Raw genomic sequence first — 6000 nt, forward strand, 5'->3', positions numbered from 1 at the left:
GCCACCTCAGGCTCTCCTGTTTTCTCTTGCACACACTTCAGTCAGGGTTCTGTTCCCACCACTCCACCCAAACTGCTGTAGTCAAGGTCACCAGTGACCTTCACATTGCTAAATATAATCATCATTTCCTTTTTTCCACGCTTTTACTGAGATATGATTCACGTAACATACAATTCATCCATTTAAAGTGTTCAAATGAGCAAGGTGGGCTGGGCACGCTGGCTCACGCCTGTAATCCTAGCACTCTGTGAGGCCGAGGGGGGCAGATTGCTTGAGGTCAGGAGTTCGAAACCAGCCTGAGCAAGAGCGAGATCCCTATAAATAGAAAGAAATTAATTACACTATTACTACTATAAATAGAAATTAATACTATAAATAGAAAGAAATTAATTGGCCAACTAATATATATAGAAAAAATTAGCCGGGCATGGTGGCGCATGCCTGTAGTCCCAGCTACTCGGGAGGCTGAGACAGGAGGATTGCTTGAGCCCAGGAGTTTGAGGTTGCTGTGAGCTAGGCTGACTCCATGGCATTCTAGCCCAGGTAATAAAAGGAGACTGTGTCTCAATAAATAAATAAATAAATAAGAAAATAAAGTGTTCAATTCAATGGTTTTTTGTATACTTTCGGAGTTGTCCAACCAGTACCATAATCAACTTCATCACCCCAAAAAGAAACTTATGCCCTTTAGCAGTCAGTCCCCCAATTCTTCCTCAGCCCCCAGCCTCAGGCAACCACTAATCTACTGTCTCTACAGATTTGCTTATTCTGGACATTTCATGTAAATAGAATCATAAAATATGTGGCCTTTCATGACTGGTTTCTCTTACTTGGCATAATGTTTCTGAGGTTCATCTATGTTGTGACATGCATGAGTACTCCATTTTTTTCTTTATTGCCCAATAATAGCCTTTGGATCTATGATTGCCACACTTTATCCATTCACCAGTTGATTGACATTTGGGTTGTTTCCACTTTTTGGTTATTATGCAGAATGTTCCTGTGGACATTCATGCGTGAATTTTTGTGTGGATATATGTGTTCATGTCTCTTGGGTATATGCTGAGGAGCAGAATGGCTGGTCATTAGGTAATTTTTGATTTAACCATTTGAGGAGCTGTCAGACTGTTTTCCAAAGCAGTTGTACCATTTTACATTCTCATTAGCAGTGTTTGAGGACTTCAGCTTCTCCCTTCCAATACTTGTTATTATCTGTTCTTTCTGATTATAGCCACCTTAGTGGTGTGAAATGGTATCTCATTGTGGGTTTGATTTGCATCTTCCTAAGGACTAATGATGTTGAGTATCTTTTCATGTGCTTATTGGTCATTTGGATCTTTGGAGAAATGTCTCTTCAGATCCTTTGCCCATTTAATTAATTAATTAATTAATTAACTTTTGTGATAGAGTCTTGCTCTGTTGCCTGGGATAGAGTGCAGTGGCATCATCATAGCTCATTGAAACCTCAAACTTCTGGGTTCAAGTGATCCTCCTGCCTCAGCCTCCCTAGTAGCTGGGACTATAGGTGCACACTACTATGCCCAGCTAATTTAATTTTCCTATTTTTTGTAGAGATAGGGTCTTGCTCTTGCTCAGCCTGGTCTGGAACTCCTGAGCTCAAGCAATCCTCCCACCTTGGCCTCCTAAAATACTAGGATTACAGGTGTGAGCCACTGCACCCAGGCTCCTTTGCCCATTTTTAAATTGTTCTATTTACTATTATTGAGTTGTAAGAGTTCTTTATATAGTTTAGATATGAATCCCTTATCAGATATTTGATTTACAAAATTTTCTCCCATTCTAATTGTCTTCAAATTTTACTTGATGTCTAAATTGCCTGTGACACAGCTGATCCTTTCCTCTCCGAAATACTTTCTTTCTCTGGTGGTCTAGTGGTTAGGATTTGGCGCACTCACAGCCACAGCCACAGCCTGGGTTTATTCTGGTCAGAGAACCAAAAAAGAAAAAAAAAAATACTTTCAGTTGGTTACTTGGTTTTTAAGACACCTTGTGGTCCTAGTTTTTTTCTGACTTCGCTAACTGCTTTATGTCATCTCCCCCTGATCTGCTCAACCTCTTAAGAGTGAAATACCCCAGGACTCACTCCCCAGTCCTCTTCTCTTTGCTGTCTACAGACACTCCCTTGATGATCTCATCCAGTCTCATACTTTAAATACCATCTCTGTGCTGGCAAACCCTGAATTTATATATTCCAGTCCAGAACTCTCTCTCTCTCTCTCTCTAACACACACACCAGGCTCGACTCATTTATCTAATTTTACTCAACATCTCTACGTGTATGTTTATAGTCATCTCCAACTTTGCACATCCAAAGCTGACTCCTCGAACTGAATTACTCCTCCCCTAGCAAATGGCAACTTCTAGATCTTGGGCCAAAAACCTGAAGCCACTTTGCACTACTTTCTCTCTCACACTCCACCTTCCAATTTGCCAGCAAGACCTTTGGGCTCTACCTTCAGGACACAGAAAGAATCTGACCAGGTGTCTCTCCAACCTCCAGCTTATTGCCACCTCCACCGTCCAAGCCGTCGCCATCTCTCCAGGATTTTCAGAGCCTCCTGGCTGTTGGGCTTGTCTCCCATAGTCTGTTTTCAATCTGGCAAGCCAGAGTGATCTTTTTAAAGCACAAGTCAGATCATGCCATTTTAACGCTCCCTCTCACTTGGAGTAAAAGCCAAGTCCTTCCAGTCGCCTGGGGCTGTGATCTGCTCCCGCCCTCCTCTCTCTCACCAGTGGCAGCCACGTTGGCCTCCCTGATGTTCCTCCAATGTGCCTGGGCCACTGCCGTGCCCGGGCCACTGCCGTCTCCGGGCCTTGGCGACCGCTCTCCCTCGACCCCCACATGGCTGCTTCCTCCATCCCTCCAGTCTTTTCCTCAGCTGCCCTGTTCTAAGGGAACCTTCTCTGACTACCCAGTTGGAGCAGCAGACCGCTCCCCACGGCAGCTATACCCTCTCCTCTGTTGTTCCATAGCCCCTACCGCTGTCCACCATGCTGAGTATTAGCCTACTTACTGCCTGTGTGCCCCCTGGAAGAGAAGCTCCAGGAGGGCAGGGATGTTGTCTGGTTTTGCTTTCTGTGTAATGCAGCACCTGGAAACGTGTGGATGCTCAGTAAATATTCATGGGATTAGTGACGGGATGCTTGAGGAAGAGAGGAAGGGGCACTCTCAGATAACCAGATCCTGCAGGGTGTGGCGGAGGGTGGCCATAGCCGGATGCCCGAGGTGGGACTTTGAACTGAGCCCTTCCCAAGGTCGCTGAAAATTGGTTGCAGCCCAGGAAGCCTGGTATAGTGGGAACCCAAAGCTCCGGTTCTTATCCCATCTTGGCTTCCTCCTGGCTCAGTGACCTGGGTGCAAATCCCTTCCCTTCGCTGAGCTAAGTGTCCTCATCTGTTCATTTTGTCGTCATCACCTACCTCTCAGGGCTGGCATAAAAGACCCAGTGTGTGAGCCTGCTTGCCTGCCCCAAGACCAGGGCTAATTTGCTAACTTGGTGCAAGGTTCAGACAGGAGTGGGTGTTTTTAGGGGGCGGGGGCATGGGTAAGGAAGAAGGCAAGAGACAGGGAGACCAGAGAAGACAAGGCTGTGAGAGAGAACCAGGAGGGCTGAAGGCTGGGCTCTGAAGGACAGGAGAGCGCCAGGAGGCAGAGCTGCCCACGTGAGATGTCAGCAGGGCTGGTGTTTCTTTTGTTTGTTTAGTTTTTTGTTTTTGAGACAGAGTCTCGATCTGTTGCCTAGGCTAGAGTACTGTGGCGTCAGCGTAGCTCACAGCAACCTCAAACTCCTGGGCTCAAGTGATGCTCTTGCCTCAGCTTCCTGAGTAGCTGGGACTACAGGCACGCACCACCACGTCCAGGTAATTTTTTCTATTTTTAGTAGTGATGAGGTCTCACTCTTGCTCAGGCTGGTCTCAAATTCCTCAGCTCAAGTGATCCTCCTGCCTCGGCCTCCCAGAGTGAGCCACCATGTCTGTCCAGGGCCAGTGTTTTGACCTCACTTCCCCCAGGTGTGGCACAGCTCATACAACCCCTCCCTGCCCACAGCCCAGTCAGCATGTCCAACCCTGTGGGGAGTGGTGAGAAAGCCCATTTCATGGGGGAGGAAACTGAGGCTCAGGAAGGTGGCGATTTGTGTCTGCCTCATCTCCCCCGCTAGCTTCCACGTTCCCCAGGTTTGAGCACAGTGGTCTGCCACTTGTCTCCTCAGGGGCAGTGCTGCTGACTGCAAACAGAAGTAGGTGCTCCCGCCGTGGCAGATCCCACGCCCCCTTTTGTAACAAATATCTTGCATTCATCTTTCCCATAATGGAATGCAATTCATTATGAGACACAGATGATATATCTTACTTATATACTTCTAATTTGAAAAAAACCCCACAAAACAACAATGTCCAGCTGAAATGTAAAGAAGTAAAAGGAAAAAAATCTATAGTGGCTCACGCCTGTAATTCTAGCACTCTGGAAGGCTGCTGTGGAAGGATTGCTTGAGCTCAGGAGTTCGAGACCAGCCTGAGCAGGAGTAAGACCCATCTCTACTAAAAATATAAAAATTAACCGGGCGTGGGGATGGGCACCTGTAGTCCCAGGTACTAGGGAGGCTGAGGCAGTTGGATTGCTTGAGCCCAGGAGCTAGAAGTTGCACTGAATGAATTATGATGATGCCACTGCACTCTAGCCTCCGCGACAGAGGGAGACCTTGTCAACAAAACAACCAAAAACAAAAACACAAACAAAAAAACTCAGGCAGACTCTTGCAGAACAGGGCTTCTCAAATTTGAATGTGCGTGAGAGCCACCTGGGGATCTTGTGAAAATGCAGATACGGAGTCAGCAGTCTGGGGAAGGACCCGAAAGTCCGCGTTTCTAATCCGCTCCCAGGTGTCGCCAGCTGCTGCTCCCCAGCTGCAGATCTGAGGGGCCGAGGGCGTCCAGTTCCTTTAGGGAGTCCCGCCCACAGCCGCCCCCTCCCCAGGCAGCCCTGCCCTGCTGCCCAGGAAAGCGCCCGCCCTCCGCCCAGCCCGGTTCCCGGCATCCGCGTGGCCCCGCGCCTGCTGCCGAGACAGCAGTTCCCACGGGAGGAGCCCGCCCGGGGGAGAGGGCCGCGGGGGAGGGAGGGCGGCCCCGCCCAGCCCCGAGAATTGACGTCCAGGGGGCGGGGCCTCCGCGCCCCCCGCCCTGCCGGCCCCACCCCTGTCCCTGCCCCGCTTGGGTCAGTAAATCCCTGCAGCTTTGGCCCCCCGCGGTGGCTCACGCCTGTAATCCTAGCACTCTGGGAGGCCGAGGCGGGCGGATTGCTCGAGGTCAGGAGTTCGAAACCAGCAAGAGCGAGACCCGTCTCTACTATAAATAGAAAGAAATTAATTGGCCAACTAATATATATAGAAAAAATTAGCCGGGCATGGTGGCACATGCCTGTAGTCCCAGCTACTTGGGAGGCTGAGGCAGCAGGATCGCTTGAGCCCAGGAGTTTGAGGTTGCTGTGAGCTAGGCTGATGCCACAGCACTCACTCTAGCCTGGGCAACAAAGCGAGACTCTGTCTCAAAAAAAAAAAAAAAAAAAATCCCTGGAGCTTTGATTCACGTGCCCCTCCTGTCTTCCCTCCCTTCCTTCCCTCCTCTCCCTGTTCCCTTATCCCCTTTGCCCCTAGTCCAGGCTGGGTCCCTCTGGAAGGACCCATGATGACCCCACTGTTCCTGCCCTCCCTCCCAGCAGGCAGGAGGCTTGCGTGGGGCTACTGCTGGTCTTGGCAGGGTGGGGGGCAGTCAGGAGGCTGGTGGAGGCTCCCTGCTGTTAGAGCAAGGCCAGGCTGATTGCTCCCTAGGCGCTGCTGGGAGTGAAAACAGTAACCATAACAACCTTAACAACTTCCCTTCCCTCCCAGGAGGACCGTGCTCTACAAGGCACTTTTCTTGCCACCATCCCATTTCATCCTCACAAACTTAGTGTTATTGTCATTTGGCAAATGACAAAACTGA

This window comes from Microcebus murinus, chromosome 2, assembly GCF_040939455.1.
Source record: "Microcebus murinus isolate Inina chromosome 2, M.murinus_Inina_mat1.0, whole genome shotgun sequence".
Lineage (NCBI taxonomy): Eukaryota > Metazoa > Chordata > Mammalia > Primates > Cheirogaleidae > Microcebus > Microcebus murinus.